This window comes from Triturus cristatus, chromosome 11 (genome assembly GCF_964204655.1).
Source record: "Triturus cristatus chromosome 11, aTriCri1.1, whole genome shotgun sequence".
In the NCBI taxonomy this organism is placed as follows: domain Eukaryota; kingdom Metazoa; phylum Chordata; class Amphibia; order Caudata; family Salamandridae; genus Triturus; species Triturus cristatus.
Window position 1 is genome coordinate 998,885,544 of NC_140594.1, and position 20,802 is coordinate 998,906,345.

The window sequence follows — 20,802 nt, forward strand, 5'->3', positions numbered from 1 at the left end:
GTGGTATGATCGCCACCTTCCTTCAGATCCTTTGGGAGTGCCGTGAGGTCGCGGCGTATTGGCACCGTGTGCATGCTGTAATGGAGTGTGTCACCGGGGTAGCTCTGTTGACTGAGGCTCGTCGATGTTTGTTGAATGTGTGGGAGCCGAATGATTACAACATCGCTCAGGCCCGGTGGGCGGCCCGTGGGAACATGATTGCAAAGAGGGATATTGCGCAGCTTTGGGGTTCCCGACGGCCACCCACCGTGTCAGTATGGAAGGAGAACATGGACTGGTGCATGTTTAGAGAGAAGACGGTATATCTGGCTAGGGGCAAGCCTAGGGCGTGGAGTAAAATTTGGGGTCAGTGGAACACCTACCGAGGTAACATCTGTACGCCCCCCTTTGTAGACACTCCGGACATTTCTCTGTCCCCCTGATCCTGAGGTTCCTAGACTACAGTACTCCTTTACTGATTGTCCTGACTTCCCCACTGCCTCCCCCCCTGGTCCTCTCTATTGTCCTCCTGATTCTCTACCCGGTATGGCAGGTCGCCCCCGTCGGAGCTCGACACCGTCCAGAATGTTTTTCGCCTTGAGTTTTGTTTCATTGTTTTTCTGTTTATTCTTTTTCTTAAAAAATGTAAAATATTGGTATCCTGCCTATCTTCTGAGTTGCCGAGAATATATCCTGTAACTCTGCTGGACCCCTGGGGATCAGTCGCTGCTCTGTGACGTTAAGCAATTGATTTGCATATACTAGTGGCCGGCCCTGGTGGTTGTAGGCCCATATTTGTAAGGATGTTGTTTTCGCACAATAAAGTTTTTCACAAAAAAAAAAAAATGTCAATTGGTGGGTATTCCTTCACGAATCAGACTAGTGCAGCTTAAAATTCGACATCGAACCTACTACACTATATAGAATGGGTAAATCACTACACCCATATTGCCTGCGGGGATGCGGGGAGGATGGTACTTTTTATCACACCATATGGCAGTGCCCGAAGATTGTGGACTATTGGACAAAGGTGATGAGAACAATATCACAAACAGAGGAAGTGTCATTAGTACCAGAGCCCAAGAGGTGTTTGGTAAATATATGGGAGCCAAATGACCTTACCCATCCAGCACAAGACTGGGCCACGCTGGGGATAATGGTTGCGGAACGCAATATTGCACAAAAATGGGGGGCAGCAGAGCTACCGTCACTAGCCACATGGTGCAAAGACATGGACACAGCTATGGTGGCCGAGAGAACAGTGTTTATCAGTCGTGGTTGTCCCCGGAAATGGAGTAAGATCAGGGGGCATGGAACACATTTAGGGGAGACATCTGTGACCCACCACATGACCAGGTGGAGGAGGACACGGATGAGGAATGCTAGTGAGGGAGGCGGCACCAACATGAGGGGTACCATTAATGACTATGATGTAATGAATGCCAAAATAATAAGGTTGCGGAACTGTGTATTGTTGATTTGCAATGTGTACATATACCATCTGGAAGAGTCATGCCTCGATGATGTTAATTATATTAAAAATAATTTAAAAAAAAAATAAATTTAAATGTCAATTGGATTGTGCCTCATGTTGAATAACCTCTTTTTAAAGCCTCACAGTGAACAAAATTGCCATTTTTACAGAATTTTCCTCCTACTCAGAAGCTTCTATTTTGGCCAATTTCGGGCAGGAAAATGATTCTAAACACTGTTACTTTAGTTCCAAAAGTGATAATTTACGTGCAATAGTCATTACAGTCAAAAGATTAAGCATTAAAAAATCACCATTACTGGCCATCTGGAGAAAGTTCAACAGGTCTGGGGTCATCACTTTTCATCAGAAAATGTATTCTTTGGACTGTGCAAGAAATTATTAAAATTGCCAGTTGGATCGTGCCTCATGTCGAATAACCACCTTTTAAAGCCTCAGAGTGACCAAAATTGTCATTTTTACTGACTTTTACTCCTACTCGTAAGCTTCTATTTTGACCAATTTCGAGCAGGAAAATGACTCTAAACACACTTTTGTTACCTCCAAAAGTGATAATTCACATACAATAGCCATTTACAGTCAAAAAATGAAACATAAAAAAATCACCATTACTGACCATCTGGTTAAAGTTCGACAGGTCCGGGGTCATCGTTTTTCATCAGAAAATTTATTTTTTGGACTGTACAAATAAATGATTCAAAATGTCATTTGGATCGTGCCTCCTGTTAAATAACCTCTTTTTGAAGCCTCACTGTGACCAAAAATCGGCTTTTTTAAAGATGTTTCCTCCTACTCAGAAGCTTCTACTTGGAACAATTTCGGGCAGGAAAATGACTCTAAACAAACTTAATTTAGTTCTAAAAGTGATGATTCACATGCAATAGTCATTAACAGTCAAAAGATTAAACATTAAACAATCACCATTACTGGCCATCTGTAGAAAGTTCAACAAGAACGGGGTCTTTGTTTTTCATCAGAACATTGATTGCTTGGACTGTACAAAAAATGATGCATCATGCCTCATGTTGAATAACCTCATTTTAAAGCCTCACAGTGACCAAAATTGCCATTTTTACAGACTTTTCTTCCTACTCAGAAGCTTCTATTTTGCACAATTTCGGGCAGGAAAATGACTCTAAACACACTTGTATTTTTGTTCAAAAGGTGATAATTCACATCCAACTGTCATTTATAGTCAAAATATTAAACATTAAGAAATCACCTTTACTGACCATCTGGGGAAAGTTCGACAGGTCCGGGGTCATCGTTTTTCATCAGAAAATAAATTTTTGGGACTGTACAAAAAATGATTCAGAGTGTCAATTGGATCGTGCCTCATGTCGAATAACCACTTTTTAAAGCCTCACATTGAACAAAATTGCCATTTTTACTGACTTTTCCTCCTACACAGAAGCTTCTATTTTGACCTATTTCAGGCAGGAAAATCACTCTAAACACACTTGGTGCAAATCTACAAGCCCCTTGCGCCACCGATGCGTCACTTTTCGTGATACATCAGTGTTTTTTTTTTAATGCAAAATTTACAAGGTGACGTATCTATGGAGATGCGTCACGTAAACAGAGATGCAGCGGAATGGAGCTGCGCGAGATTTGGCTGCCTCATGTAAGTATTAAATTATGTAAGGTAGACGTTCCTACTCAAAATCCAACTCATTTCCAACATAGGCATATTTACAACTATTCCCTGTGGTGACACATCTATTTAATGCATCACACAGATTTGAAAATGCGCTCGCAAGCCTACGCCTCATAAACCCATGTGCAGGAAATGACACAAGTACCACATAAATTGAATTGAAGGGCAGCAGAGCAGTTTTGCAGCAGAGCAGCCAACATGTATCTCCTAATCCTTCAGCTGGGAGTTGCACCAAGAAGTCTACAACCACCCTCAGAACAAATACCACAACCTCACCCACCACCATCATCACAAAGGCAGTGCAGGAGAAGGCAGCGCATCTACCGTCAAAGGCCCAACCTCATTGGACTCCATGATGAACAAGTCAACAAAATGTGTTGCCTCAAGAAAGCGTCCATTGTGACCCTGCTGCGTCAGATCACACCACGGCTACAGACTACAACTGAAAGGGTCAGCAACATTCCACCGCAGACAAAGCTCTTTTCAAGCAACAGCAGCATGAGTGGCAGGGGTCTCACTGGCATCTTTCTCTGCCTTCCTCCCTTCTGTCATGGATGACATCATTCAGCTCACACCACAGTACATCCGTTTTCCCAACACACCCCAGCAGCAGATGGACATTAATCAAGGCTTCTATGCCATTGCTGGCTTCCCACATGTACTTGGTGCAATTGACTGCACGCATGTTCAACTGGTACCACCTGCAGCAACTTCACACTTATACCGCAACTGGAAGCACACGCATTCCATCAATGTCACGGCCATTGTGGACCATCGGGGACTATTCATCAATGTACTGGCAAAATATCCCGGGAGTGTGCATGATTCATATATCTTCAGAAAATGCATCATCAATGACCGTTTCCAAAATGGACAATATGGGAATGGTCTCCTCATAGGTAAGCATCATTCAATTTACATATAACTATACTCTGCAAGAATAGCTGGCCCTCTGGCACATTACATGCCCTTGTGTCAGAATGATGCACTAAGTTAATGTCAAAATGCCAAACCACATATACACTATAACCACATAACATACAGTACAAAGCTGCATACATACATAGCTGCATAACCTAAAGTGCCAAATGGATACCAGATAGTAATGTATGCAAATATCCTACATAAAGATGTGAAGACCAATAAGTCACACTGTCGATATATGTGCACATCTCATCTAATTCAAATTAACTATTTAAAGGTGCAATGCATTGCAAAGCATGCATGGAAATAGCTAACCAACCAAATTGAAGGTGTACATGCATTAAGGTGTACATAAGTGCACAAATATATCAAACACAGGATGCATGTATTGGTGCACCATGTAAAAAAAGTGCCTGTGCAGGGCTATGTAGACCAAATGTGTGATAACGTGGGGCAAAAACATTAAACCATTACATTTACAAAATGTTTACGACCACTATGCCATGCAACTGACTCACTTTTGCACAGAAAAAAGATTTGATGCACTCACATATTGAAATGTGCCCAAATGTACAATGTACAGTTTGGGAAAGTGTGCATCCAACCAAAGCATCACACATGTATCCCTCACACATTGCAACACCACACACCTTTCAGTTACATAAAACATGCACTGCAAAGCACCATCCCTTGTCATGCACATCAATTGATAGACAGCAAGTCAAGTGACAGGTGTCACAAACAATGGGAAACTCAATGTTAAACACAACATCTAATCTTCACCAACCGAAATCACTATTGCAATCTTCACAAACATGACGTACAACACATGCCATGTATACTGAATTCACACAAAAGTTTAAAAGTTTTTCTTGCTTTCCACTTACTGCTGATCAAGGATATGGCGTACAGAAGTGGTTGATGACACCATTTGGCAATTCCCAGACTGATCCGCAAAAGGCATACAACCATGCCCATTGCTAAACTAGAAAAATCATAGAAAGAAGCTTAGGAATGCTCAAGTCTAGGTTTTGTTGCCCAGATTTATCAGGCGGAAGGCTATTCTATTCACCAGAAATTGTGTGCGAGATGATAATGACATGTGCAATACTCCATAACATATGTGTCAAAACAAATGTGTCCTGGGATGAAGAGGAACAGCCCCCTGAACAACTGGATGATGGCGGTGATGAAGCTGAAGCAGAAGGACGAGACGTACTCCACACTGCTGAAGGGATAAGACGTCGCACACACATTGTCACACAATTCTTCACATGATGTAGCAAATCTACATTTGTAGCCATATGCACTAATGTCACAATAAAAAAAATCAGAGCATCACCTTTGTGTCCATTTGGTAGACAGGTCATATGATACAAATACATATGGGCAGATTAACACGAAACAGCCGCAGCATGCCACGGCAAGCACTTTACCTGTGACACGCTGTGGCACTTTCTGAGCACAGGAATGCTACATAATCACAATGATATGTTGCATTCTTGTGCACTACCCTGCAATTGTGCACAAACAGCTGCCAGGCGCTGGTGCAGGCACCCTTGCACCTTGGTCTAAGGATGGCTGTGTGGTGTGGATGACACGCATAGCTGCAGAAAAGGGAACCTCCCATCACTCATAAACACACAGGTGCTTATTTACAAGCCCCTTGCGCAGCCAGTTCGACACCTTTTCCCATTTTAAAAGTGGCACACCGGCAGCACAAGGGGCTTGTAAATAAGCCCCACATTTTGCAACAGAAATACTTAATATGTGTGATGTGTGAATCATCACATATTGGAATAGTGAAAAAGGATGTGTCACAAACACATTTTCATCTCATTGTGGCTTGAGACTTCAACGCAGGTGTTATGTACCAACTGAATGCTGAGATGCATGTATTAATGCACATGAATGTTGCAATGCAAAAGTGGACTTGTGTGTTGAATGCTAAATCATCACCAACACCCATGTCTACCCACAACATGAAAAGCTTGTGTGAGAGATAATATTTGACACAAGCATATGTAAAGACACAGGGTGCCTCGCTGTGACATAGTAACAAATGTCCTGCAGGTAGTGGAGATGGGGCGTGATGCAATGTAATCCACCTGCTATGCAAGTCCACTGTAAACGTACCACAAACAAACAAATTAATCAATTTTCACAAGACTATGTACACATATCCCATGATGTACGTGAATGTCGGTAACAGAAAATAACACAACTCATGCAACAAGATGTCGCATCTCTGTGCTTCCTCCTGCACTGGCGCACAAACTGCAGCCATGCGCCGGCGCAGGCACCCTTGCACCATGGTGCAAGGGCGCCTGCATCATGGGGAGATTGTTTTTGTGCAGGAAGGGAACCCCCGTGCTGATCATTTTGGGCAGGAAATGATGTATGAGCCATATAAGGCCCCCAAACTGTCTGTTGGACAGGTTTTTGGACCTGTCAGACATGATGACTTAAGAATTTGTAAGTGAAAATGAAACTTACAAAGAGTTAGAAATTAAACTTATAGTCAAAAAAAGAAATTATAACCCACCCGTATGATTTGCCTACACCTAACTAACCAAAATAAACATACACACCCGAGATACTACTATTTAGACGACAAACAAGACTTTCAAATGACAAATGACAGACAAACAAATGTTAAAAGTGCACACAGGACAGACAAAACACAGTCCAAACTCCCCAAAAAAATCACAGCACTCCACACCAGCCTCCCCACCAGGCACACTCCGAAAGATAATGAGAGAAAGTGAAAGTAACTGTGTACTTCCTGGTTTTCAACATTCCAGAATCATTGCATCATTTCTTGCATATATGCAACACGTTTTTACGTTTTGCGCCATATTTCAGGTGGTGCGTCGTGTTTTTGACTCAATTGCCATTTCAGTTCACATCTGGATGCGTGACGTTTCTCTGTTTTACGTGGGTTTCAGCTTTGTTGCGTTAGACCCCATGTGGTAACAGGCAATTATCAATGGAAAGCGTCACAGTTTTAAATTTGCGTCGCGTTTTGTACAGATTCTACCTGGGTTTTTTTGCAACACTTCACGGTCGGATGCGAGACATTTCGGGTGTCTGAGTGACTCCACCCAGATTTGGAGATGCTTTACGCTTGTGACTTTGCAACACTTACAGTCGTATGCGAGACAATTCGTGTGTCTAAGTGACTCCACCCATATTTGGAGATGCTTTACACTTGTGACTTTGAGACACTTTACGGTCGGATGCAAGACATTTTGAGTGTCTGAGTGAGTCAAGCCAGATTTGAAGATGCTTTACACTTGCGACTTTATGACACTTTACGGTCCGATGTGACACGTTTCAGGGGTCTGAGTGAGTCAAACCAGATTTGAAGATGCTTTACACTTTTAACTTTGTCACACGTTGCGATCAGTTGCAACATGTTTCCTGGGTCCGAGTGACTCAACCCAGATTTGGTAGTGAATAGGTAGAGATGTGTGGTATTGTGCATGGGGTGTGTCACTTAATGTACATGCATGTATTCCTTTTCAACATGTTGCATGATTTTAGGATGGCAGGATAACTGTCCATGGGTGGTGCTCTGTGTGTACAGCTTGCAGTTCTAAAATCTTTTAAGGCTACAGTGCAAGGACATTTGCTGAGTCATAGCAGAGGGATTTGGGAGATCCAGGATCTCTGGCGCTGGTTGTGTTTGGGTCGTGGAAGGCTGCAGACGTGTTAGACTTTTGAGCAAATGCTATGCGTGGCTGCTGTGTGGACATGCAGTGAACACCATCAAATAGGGAAGGGGGGACAGAGGCGCAGCTGCGAGTGAGAAATCGGCAGGGTGGAGGCACTGCAGGTGGGTCAGCAGCAGAAACGGAGGGGAAAGCGGGCAGCAAAAACAAGAACAAGACAGGCACAAAGGTAATGCAACAGTGACAAGCAAGGCCCAATCAGTGTGCAATCAGGCCACAGGATAGAGGTTAACATGCTGCAAGCATGTAGAGAGTCAAACAACTATTGTGACTTATCATATCCAAGAATGCGTTCATATGTGCATGTACAAACCAATTCTGGGAACCAGAAATCCTTCCGTCATTCTGCAATTGTGTCTGCATAAGGGCATGCCTGATGAATCTGTCAAAGCACAGGCAAACTCCCGGGTATGCCACACATAATTGTTTCACCCTCAGTGAACTGTGATGTGGAATTGGCATAGCATTTACACTGTCCAGGTGTAAGTGGCACAGCATTGCTGTACTTGATGTGAAAGGAGTTACATGGTCTGGTAATTACCTGCATGTGTCATGATAAAAACAAATTGAACTTTGCATAGACTGTATATATGTCCGGCATTCCAAGCTGATTGTACATCTGTTCATGTTTCGTAGGTGGACCCCAGCCACATACACTGGGGGTGGTAGACACATTTGACGACCCCAACACTACCAGTGAGTATCATTCATCATTGATTTTAAAGTTGGTAATGTGCAAGGATGAAAAGAACACTATGTATGTGGACAACTATAGGAAGAGCACTACATCCAGCTGCTGTCTCAACTTGTCTTACGCTATCAAAGTTCAAAGACCATGAGGAAACACATTGTGAATGGTGTACTGCATGAAGACATGCCTGGACCTATTAAAACCCATAAACGTGTCAGACATGCCTTACTGCAGTCCACAATGCACAATGGAGTGCCCATTGCTACTTTGACTGGAGTAGCAGAAGCCAAGTGGAGACAGCAGCATCAGATGGATGATGTTTGAAGAGGAAGGCATGCTTACCACATTCCTCACTACACTTGGGTGGTGGTGTTGTGCCCAGTTGTTGAACAGGATGGTGTTCCTGGGTTGCAGTGTGGAAGCAAGGTCAGAGTCAGCTGGGCCAGGGAAGTACATGGTTTGCAATGCCTTTTCGCTGTGAGTCAATGTAATAACCAGGAGTACAACCAACACAATATGGCCATGCTCAGTGTCCATCATTGACATATGTCTCTTTATGAATATGAAACTTTGCTTGTAAACATGTTTAGTTATCTGATTGTTATTTGTTATACAGGCCTCAAATGACTGATGTCTTGTAATAGGAATTCCTGATCAATGCAGCACTTTCAATATACATCAATAGACCATACTCATTCGTATGCAACTGAGCTATAGGATTGGCAGTCTGCCTTATGAAATTGAAATGGGAAATCATTGTGCTTTGTTAAGGGGAAGATTTAATTGTGTCGTTACACAAATGTGGCACATATTGTACTCTAAAAATGCCTTCACAGTCCTGACTGCGTGAGACTGAATTCATAATGCTCTAATGAATCCTTGTCCATTTATATGAGGACTAAGTAGCTGTAATCAACCTGTAGCTAAATGTTGATGTGTCGTAGAATGAACAATGTACACAAAACCATGACTGTATTTTTCAAGGTAGGGGCATGTATGCCTGATTAATAAGCCCAGGTGTAGTTCACCCTGCTAGTACTACATGACATGCTGTATGTCAGTCAACATGAGTAGTGTCATCAATTAGATGGTGCGTCATTGTTAAAACGCCAACCACATATCTGCTTCCAAAAAAGACACGTGCAACAACAGTGCATTACTCTGTGAATGTGTGAAATAAACGTACCTGGGGATAAAATGGCTTGAAAAGATTAACTTCATACTAAACACACTGTGACACTGTCTGATCTCAGCAGTTGTTGCAGCTTAAGGATCACATGACTACATGATGTTTACCTAGTGAGCCCGATGATGTCATTTTTGAGGAAATGATCTGAGGACATGATGTATGTTAACTGGTTTCTTATGTCTTGGATTCTTCATAATTTGTTTGATTTGTGTGAAACAATGATTTATGTTGAATCATGAGGTTCAGCTGACTGCACAGTATGTGATGAACAAACCTAGTGGTATGGTTTTGGGGTGTGTGGCCCACACAGTGATCAAATGATTGGCACTAATGTTGGAATCATCTCAAATGATAGCATACATGTTCTACCTACATTTGTCAGTTATGTACACATTGACTGACACATGTGTACTTATTTTCCATAAGATAACATGACTGCAGAGGAGGAAAGGCGTTTCCGTATCCGCAAAGCAAGATACTCCCACATATGTGAGGTAGCCAAGGGATTTCGCTGGACTTCTCATCTGTACGATAATCAGAAGGCAGCCAAGACATGGCTTTCCAATGATCCTGCCAATCAAAATAAAATGGAAATGGCAAGCAGTCATCACAGCTGAATGACAATGGAGGTGGGACTGTCCAGCATCCAGGACCATTGAATGCACCAACACCAGCCCCAGGACCCATTATTACATCGCCGTCTACTTCTGGACAGTGTTGTAGCCATGGGATGCTTACACTTATGAAGTAAAAAATATTTCCACTTCTTGGGGACTGCGAAGAACCCGCTGGGGGAGGATACCTTCCCGTGTGTTAACACTATTGTACAAAAAATACTCCCCTAGGTGTTAGTCCGGTGATCCCGGATAACCTCATCATCTAAACCCTATTTGACACTGGTGGAATGTCCCTGTATGAAGTTAAGAGTAGTACATCACCGGTAGGTGAGGAAGGAGGCAACCCCTTTTGTTTTATATTCCCTCACACACCCTAGTGGTGTCATGCTTCATCATCGGGACACCCTGCCGCCTAGAAGTCAGGGTGGGCTCGACAGTATCTCAGGGAGCTCTTCAAAGATTTTTGGGCCAGAGGGGGATAAAGATTAAAAATCCACTGTCAGATCCCGGTTTCCCATTATTCTTGGATCTGGCAGGAATATTAAAAAGGAAAAGAAATTAGGGTTGTGTGGGATATTATGGTCTTAAGACCCTACTGCCAACATGTTTCAGTCCGTTAGTGCCCCTTAAAGGGTGCTGGACTTTCTTCAGGGCAAACACTGTAACCCCTGGAAATATAGAGATAAGGGGATTTCCCTACACTCACTTTAGTAAGGGTAGAAAGCTGCTCCTTATCAATGCATGTACTTTGCCGTCACTCCATCCCGACTTGGGAGAGGATCCGCTCTGCGCTGGGCCTTGTTTACAGGGGTAGCCCTGTAGTCAGACCGCCATCAAGGCTCCTGCCCCGCTGTCAGTCCTATTTGTGAAAAGATCCCGGCAGGGGAGTATTTTTTGTACAATAGTGTAGCCATGGGATGACCACACAAGATTTGAATTTTTTTAAATTGAAGATCAGTGGCCTGGAAAAACAGATGGATGCAAGGTAAAAAAATGGACAAGATGCAGCAGTGTCTGGACCATCTAATAAGCCTAATATGATGCGCTGTTTGTATATATTTTTATTTATAGTGAAATGTTAATATTTAGGATTAGTCATAGTGTAGGTGTAGCTTAGGTAAATTAGATGGTCTTAGATAGGTTAGTTAGGGTTGTATATGCTTAATAACTTTAAATTGTATTCATATTCTAATTTCCTAAAACTTTAGAGTGGGTGGGTCATTTAGTGTGTTGTTACTTGTTTTTAGGAGAAAAAAATGTATCTGTGTTTTACTACTTTACTTCTTAGTTCGTGTATAGGATAAGTATGTGTAGGTCAATTGTGCATTGATGTGTTAAGAGTGGGTAGGGGCTGATGATTAGTGGTCTAACGTGATTAATGTTTAGCTTAGGATGAGTTAAGTAAAGTTATGTAGGTTAGCCATAGATAGGATAGATAGGTTTTTAGTTAGATTTTTAGCTTTTATTATAGGTTAGTATGAGTGATATAGATAGTTCGTTACAGAGATTCCTTACCTATTTTCCTTGCTAATAAACTTATGTTATTTTAAAACCTTTGACAGTATTTATTGATGTTCAGCAGTTTGAAAGTTGTATTTGTGAGTAATTGGGCACATGGAATGTAAACATAGATTTGTGTTTGAGTGTATTGTAATTGCCAAATCTAGCAGGTTGCTGCTCCCGGATGAAATATTTGTACACGTTATTCCAACACCTCTGAATTAACTGTTATGTGTACACAATCTTGTGGCTTCACATACTTATGGGTCTGAATCAAATCATGGCTATATAAACAACATCTGTATGTGTATGGATCACAAATCTGTGACATCTATGTTTAGTTATGCTATATTTTGGAACATAGGTGTTGTCTCTTACACAGATGGACAGGACATACACACTACACATTATCTATCTAGGTGTTGTTAGAGCTATTGGTATGGTAATGGACAACTAGTCATTGTGTTACAAGTAGTACATTCATACCACTGGGCTCCACAGTGTCTGAAAATAGGACAAGTTGAGTGGCACAGCTTGTGGATATAGTAGGCAGGTACAACTTTGCCCACATCTTTGTTACTGGTATGAATAATTTCACTAGCTGTACATGTTGATTATTTTGAGAGTACATCATTAATATTTTAGTGTGCAATATTAGAACTTGGATTGCCATCTTTACCTTGTCATACTTACCAGACATTGAGCTAGTACTTACACACTCTTTCACGTCTGTCCTAATTAATTTACACTCAACAATCCCAGTGACATGGTGAAATAGATCAAACATAAAACAAGGGCATATTGTTCTTGACACACAAGTGGTGAATCTGCAATCATGTTAACATGTTTGTGAGAGTAGAAAAACTAAATTTATTTTTACTTTGTTCATAGATTTATACATTGTTGTTGGCACCATGTATTGAATTTCAGTAATGAATAAACTAGTGATGTGTGGCACAGGTGAAACTGGTTTCGAAAGGAGTATTTTTTTGTGCAATATTTCTCATCAATGGCGAATAAGTCCTGTTGGTATACTACACCTGTGTCTTGGTGTTAAGTTAGTGTTAAGAGTCTTCCTTTTAAATTGTGTAGCTGAAAAGTCATCCTCATCAGTATTTTCAGATTGCCCCTCAGTTGGCTTGTTAGCTGCAGGGTGTGTTGGAGTAGTGATACCAACAGCAGTGGCAGAGGAGGTGTGAGGTACCACATAATCCGGTGTCCGGAAGTTTGCCGTTAGGGCATTTAACATTCATTTCTGATTGTTTATGATGGTTAGCAACTCACTATGAAAGCCAGACATTGTTGCCATATAACTGTGCTGCTGTTGCTGCATGTTTCTCAGTATGTCATAGATATTTAAAGGTTGTTGAGCAACATCCCTGCTGCCACTTTGTGGTGGCATTTGTTCATGCCTCTGACTCATTATGGACGATATGTTGGCTAGTGATTGTGCAAGACCAGGTGTTGGGTTGTTGGTGGCTTGGTCCTGACCAATGTTCACTGATTCTGAGTTCATGCTCCTGACTATTGCCTGCAGTGTGCCACCCAAACTCTCCACAGCCACATGCATCTCTCTGAGTAGGTCACATTGTAGCCTAACAGCTGTTCTTTGGAACTGTATCTGTGTCTCATACAAGTGAGGGCTTGTATGTGTAGTGGCAGTTTCTGTGGTGGGAGTTTATTGCGTTTCTGCTGGAGCAGCTACCACATTGTTGTCACTCTCTGGAGGTGGTGTAGGTGACCGTATGGTGTGTAGAAGGTCACCCAGAGTGTCTTTGTCAATTGTGGGCAGACTGTCGTCCATCTCGTCAAATTCATGGGTGTCATCCACATTTTGGGATGTAGTAGGTGCATCCTCTGAAAAAAGATGGAAATGTGCTTGCATGTTCAATCGTAGTGATGTTTAGAAAAAGGCATCACATGTTTTTTCAAGGCTGATCTCTGTGTCACAGTTAAGTGATCTATGTCATGATGCAGACTGATGGTCAAGACTTATAACCACTTGCATGATCATTGCACCACTTGTTACAGGAGTGGTGCAGGGCAGTGGTAATTATTGTTACTGACTCGTGAACATACACTGCGTTGCAAATGTTGCTCTTATTGTTATGTGCACTTTAATGGCAACACTGCAATGTCAAATTAAAGTTAGTGTGTGATAGCAGTGTGTTGGCCTCCTTTCCAGCACAACATACTGAAAATCTAAAGATATGTGTGCATGCATTATGGACCATTTGTACAAGACCTCCCACAAACTACCACTACTACTAGTTACTGGCAGTTTGCTGTACACTGGCCTATCACCAAAAAGTATCGCCCTGTTAGTGATGTTATCACAATACGTTGGGACATGGCAAGAGTTTCTGTTGGCCGCAATGAAAACTGCCACAAACACTAGCGTGAAGGCAAAGCAAATTCTGACGTTAGCAAGCAATGACTGACAAAAGGCACTTTAGCGGCAAAGGAACTCACATTGGTCAGCCCAATGTCTTGTTTGCCTCAACAGGGAAAAAAAGCCTATGAGTCCACCTCCAATGTAAACTAGGAGACAAAAAATAATTATTATGCAGAATGGATCTGCCAGGCACAAGCACATCACAGATCAACAATCCCCCAAGTCCCCCAACAGCAAGGATGACCAGCCAGAGTCCCAGGGGAACCGAAATTCTGGGCTACAATAATGATAATAAACGCATTGCTGAGCAATACCAATGGCCATCACTTATCATTGTGCACTCCTGCAACACCATGGCATACAAAACCTTTGAAGTACCAATAAGTCCCCAGGTCATGGAGGCATCGCAGGGCCGGCGTTTGGGACCCTAAGTATGATTTGTAGGTGCTGTGGAGTTGCTGGGCTGTCGTGGTAGGCATTGAGGCATCAGTGATCACCCTTACCTGATGGTAAAGTCAGCCTGGTTGCATGGAGCCACTTTGCTGACTTGTGTGAGAAGACACCCTGGTCCCCCTTGTAGTTGTGAATGATAGATGCACTCCTGAGCACCAACGTAGGGAGGTACACATCACATACCACGCCCCAACACTGCACCTGGGTGCATGGAGGATATTGCCAATGGTTGCCCACGCATCTCTGCATTACAGGCCGGAGGATGTAGCATTGGCCAGACGCTATGGAGGGTGAGGCCCCTGAGGTGAGACAAACTTATGTTGCGGCAGTGCTGATACTTCATGCCTAAGGGAGCCCTGTTGCATCACCTTCATCATGAGGTTCCCCAGCTAACTTGGCAGCGAATGCTGTACCCAGGCTTGTGAAATCCCACCTGGCTGAGGATCCTGCTGGCTGAGTCCCAGATTTTGAGAAAGTGCAGCGGATTGCGCCACCGTGTCGATGTCCAAGTGAGGAGAAGGTGGCATGCGTAGCGGAGGATGCCCAGGTATAGTGGGACCCAGGGCTAGCACATGTGAGTGAGGGACCACCAGTGGCGGCTCATCCGCTAATGTAGGCAGAGCATTGCTCCACAGATTTTTTGCAGGGCAAGGTGAGGAAACATACCATGATGATAACTTTCTGAGGTACTCATGCTATGTTTCCTTTGTGGGTGGGAGGGTGGGTGGTGCTGCTCTACTCACAGAGCAGGCCCGGGGCAGAGTGGTATGCCCTCTCAAGTGCCCAATGACTGTTTGGTTGGCCCTCTCAGTCAGCCCAAAAGAGTCATGTTCACTTCCCTGTTTGCAATGCAGGCTGCATTACAGCCTGCATAGAGAACATGCCCACACCTCCAACTCCTGTCTGAACGCATTGTCCCGGCGCTCATGAACAATCACAACGCCGCATTACAGCATTGTGATTGGCTTAGGTGCGGGAGCCTGGCTGGCTGCTTCCTGTTCCTTGAAGCAGACTCAGGAGAGCAGGAGCACAGAAGACGTAGGATCTAGCCTCGACCTAATTGTACTTTTGTAGTATATTGACAACCCCCGCTCACACACACACACGGGTCCATGCCCCCTCCTCTGTCCTTTCTGGCTTTTCCACCTTACAGCTGTCCAGTGCCCCCTGCATCACTTCTGAATTCCAGACGCTGTGCAGCCATGCGCAGCGGGCATACCACTGGTATGCCAAAGGAATATATTGAGTTACAACGCATACCATTACATTACATTACAATGCAATGCATACTAATAGTATGCATATTGCCTCACTGGAGAAAGTGCTGTATAGCGTAGGAGTAGAAATTACTATTCCCACTACAGTGAGTGCAACCCTAAAACAAACACTTGCAACATAAAACAAACTCTGAGCCCTAAAATTCATCTCTGACTCCCAATGACACACTAAATTTAATTTTTGACCCCCAAAAAACGCACTCATTATTAGATTTGGGGGTCTCTAATTGGCAGAGGTAGGTACCTTTGTCCAAGAAGGGGCCCTAGCGTCTAGTCAGAGTAAGGGGGTACACTCCTAAAATATCCCCTGCTCACCCCCTTGGTAGCTTGGCACGAGCAGACAGGCTTATCTCAGAGGCAGTGTGTAAAGCATTTGTGAACACATACAGTAACCAAGTGACAACACTACAGATGGATACCACACAAGTTTTACATCAAAAATAAGTATTCTTTACATAGACTTATCACAAGACCACAAACAACAAAAATCCACAATACCGTTACTTAAAATGGTAGTTTTAGCTTAGTTCTGTTTAGTTCTTAAATGCGACACTTTTAGTTCAATGTACCTATGTAAAGTGTTGCAACGATGGTGATGCGATGAAAGTTTGTGCAAAGACATAAAGACGTGAAGATCTTCCTGATGTGGCATGCTTCTCCGAAGTTGCAAGAAGACTCGACTCGATGCGTCAGCTGCAGCGGCGAAACCCTTGTGCCGTGAAGCGACGACAGCGGCCTTGGCAGCGACACTCTTCTCCGACGTTGCGAGACGCTTCCGCTCGATGCGACAACGGCAGCGGCGACACCCTTGTTCCGTGATGCGACGGCAGCAGCTCCGACGGCGGTGCGCTTCTCCGTAGATGCGAGGCGCTTTTCTTGATGTGGTGCCATGCGACAGCTACAGCAGCGACATCCAAGATGCGACGGCAGCGGCTGCGACACGCTTGTTCCTCGATGCGAGACACTACTCTTCATGCGGTGCAATGCGACAGCACCAGCGGCTGCGACAGCGACACGCTTCTTCGGTGTTGCGGGACGCTTCTCGTGATGCGGTGCAATGCGTCAGCTACAGCGGCGTCGTCCTTGTTCCGGGATACGGCGGCAGTCCCTCAGAAGGCCCAAAACAGCAGCAGGCACTTCCAAAGAACTCTGGGGAGCTGGGGGTTGAAGTCTGTTGTCCCTGAGACTTCAGCAGGAGGCAAGCTCTTTTCCAAGCCCTTGGAGATCCTTACACAAGTTGAATGAAAATGCACACAAAGTCCTTTCTCCTTTCTTTGGCAGTCAGGCAACCACTGCAGGCCAATCCCCCAAGCATCATTTCAGCTTAGGGATAGTCTCTCCTCAGTTTCTTCTGGTTCCACTCCTCAGCAGAGGTTTCGTCTTGTTTCCCAAAGTGATCTAAAGTTTTCCTTTGTTCTCTGAAGGCAGAGAGGCCTATGCCTAGTCCAAACCAGTTCTGGTCAGTCCTGGAGCACTTTGTTTACATGAATCCTTCTTTCTTTTCAGAGTGCAGGGGCAGAGACAGCAGACACACCACAGGAGGTGGAGCCAGCATTGTGGAGGGAAGGCACAGCCCTATTCAGGTCCTAGGTACAACTCCTCCCTCCCATCTAGATGCAGATCTCTCTATTAACCACTGGGCTACCTCACCCTGTCTCCTGGAATTCCCCAGCCCTGTCACTCAAACTCCAGACAAGCAATACACTGCCTAGCAGAGGCAGGTTTGAATGGTTAGACAAGAAAATACCTACTTTCTAAAAGTGGAATTTTCAAATACAGAATGTTAAAACCAACTTCACTAAAAGATGTATTTTATCTTGCTCAGTTCAGGTATTTGAATTTCTACCATGTTCCCTGAGTCAGTTAGGATTATAAGATGTAATATTCAAACTGCCTATTCTGGCCTATGGAGAACAGGTAGCCTTGCAATAGTGAAAAACTAAAATGGCTGTAATTCACTATTAGAACATGCCACATACACCAGGGCATGTCCTACCTTATCCTTACAATGCACCCTGCCCTTGGGCCTACCGTAGGAGTGCCTGATATGAACAAAAGGGAAGGTTTAGGGACTGGCAAGTAGGTGCACTTGAGTAGTCAGCATGACAGCACCAGACTGCACGCAGGCTCTGCAATGGAAGGCCTTAGACACACTTTTACAGGCTGCTTCTGTGGGTGGCACAACCAGTGCTGCAAGCACACCAGCAGTGTTTGGATTACCAGCCCTGGTCAATCCTGGTGTACTGTACTAGGGTCTGACAGGTAACCCAAACCAACCAATCATGGAACCACGAATTCACACATCAATTTACAATAGGGAGCACTTGCACTGTGGCACTGGACAGCAGTGGCACAGTGCCCAAAGCATCTAACACCAGCAAAAACACATGAGGCAACAGCAAAAAATAGAAGGGAGACCCACGCCAAGGTGCCAGGTCTAACACGTGTCCCCTCCAGCTGAAATGTGAGGAGAACTACCCTACCTCCTGGGAGTTCTCATCACTAAGGTGGAAATATTTGGACAGACCATCAGCGTTGGTGTGTTCTGCACCAGGGCGGTGTTACACCGTGAAATCCATCCCCTGTAGGGAAATGGACCACCTCAACAGCTTTGGATTCTCACCCCTCATTTGCATCGACCATCTGAGGGGCCTGTGGTCTGTCTGAACCCAGAAGTGAGTCCCAAACAGGTATGGTCTCAGCTTCTTCAGTGCCCAGACCACAGCAAATGCCTCACGCTCAATAGCACTCCACCTTGGTTCCCGTGTAAGTAACCTCCTACTGATGAAGGCTACGGGTTGATCTAGGCCCTCCTCATTCATCTGTGCCAGAACAGCCCCCACACCATGCTCTGAAGCGTCTGTTTGTACTATGAACTCTCTGGAGAAGTTGGGTGCCAAGAGCACGGGCGCCGTGCACATAGCAGTTATTAGGGCCTCAAAAGCTTTCTGACAGGTGTCAGTCCAAATCACTCTCTTAGGCTGCTTCCTGGAATTCAGCGCTGTCAAGGGTGAGTCAATGTTGCCATACCCCTTGACAAACCTCCTGTAGTAACCTGTGAGTCCTAAAAAGGCTCTCACCTCTGTCTGGATTTTGGGCGGCTCCCAAGTCAGGATGGTTTCAATCTTGGGCTGTAGGGGCGCCACCTGGCCGCTCCCAACCTGGTGTCCCAAGTACACCACGAACCCTGCCCGATCTGGCACTTACTTGCCTTGATCGTAAGGCCTGCCCTTCGCAGCGCCATCAACACTTCCAAGAGGTGGCGCAGATGTTCTTCCCAACTGGCACTGAACACTGCGATGTCATCCAGGTAGGCGACACTGAACTCATCCAGCCCAGCCAACACCTGGTTGACCAACCTCTGAAAGGTGGCAGGGGCATTCTTCATCCGAAAGGGAATCACCCGAAACTGGTAGTGCCCATCTGGTGTGGAAAATGCTGACCTCTCTCTTGCCCCATCAGTGAAAGTGATCTGCCAGTACCCAGACGTTAGGTCAAACGTGCTGAGGTACCATGCAGCCCCTAGCTGATCTATGAGCTCATCAGCTCTGAGAATGGGGTGCGCGTCAGTCCTGGTGAGTGAATTGAGCCCTCGGTAGTCCACACAGAACCAGAGTTCTGGTGTGGTACCCGGTGCGGCAGCCTTTGGGACCAAGACCACTGGGCTGGCCCAAGGACTGTTAGAGGACTCGATCACCCCTAACGCAAACATCTTGGAGACCTCCTCCTTGATCCAAGCTCTCACCCTGTCAGTCACCCTGTAGATTTTGTGCCTCACAGGTGTACTATCCCCAGTGTCCACATCATGGACGCACCAATCAGTGACACCGGGAACCAGGGAGAACAGATCAGAGAACTGTCCCAGCAACTGGCGGCAATCATTCTGTTGCTCAGGGGTCAGGGTGGAAGAGAGGTTGACACCATCCACTGACCCATCTTGCTCTGTCGCCGACAGGAGGTCTGGAAGAGGCTCGGTCTCCTCCTCCATCCCACCATCTGTCGCTAAGAGCATGCCCCCTTGGGACCTCTCCAAGTGGGGCTTCAGGCGGTTGACATGCACGACCCTCAAGGGGTTCCTGGTAGACCGCAAGTCCACCAAGTAGGTAACCAGACTTTTGCGCTCCGCAACCTCAAATGGTCCGGTCCACTTATCCTGGAGCGCGCAGGGCTCCACTGGGGCCATGACCCACACTTTCTGACCAAGCTGAAGCTCTACCAGAGTGACATTCTGGTCCTACCACTGCTTCATCTCCTCCTGGCTGGCTTCCAGATTCGCCTCAGTGAGTTGCCTGAAACGCCTAGTTTGGTTCCTAAAGGCCAGCATGTAGCTATATACATCCTGGGGAGGTTTCCTGGGAGATTGCTCCCAGCCTTCTTTAACCAAACTGAGAGGTTCTCTCACTGGGTATCCATAAAGAAGCTCAAAGGGGCTGAACCCTAGAGATTTCTGTAGCACCTCACGGTAAGCAAAGAGTAGGCTGAAAGAGGATGTCCCACTTATGCCTCATAGGTTCCTCAAGACCCATAATCATGCCTTTTAGGGTTCGGTTGAACCTTTCAACCAACCCATTTCCTTGGGGGTGGTAAGGCGTGGTAAACTTGTAGGTTATCCCACACTCCTGCCACAGGACTTCATATACTTGGAAATGAAGTTAGTACCTTGGTCAGACACTACCTCGCGAGGGAATCCCACTATGGAGAAAATTCCCATCAGTGCTCGTCCCACCATGGGGGCTGTCACTGTCCTCAGAGGTATGGCTTCCGGGTGGCATGGTCCACCAAGACCAGGATGAACCTTTTGGCTATTGCTGTCTTAGGGTCCAGTGACCCCACAATGTCAATACCAACCCGTTCAAATGGGGTTCTGACCACAGGGAATGGCTGGAGAGGAGCC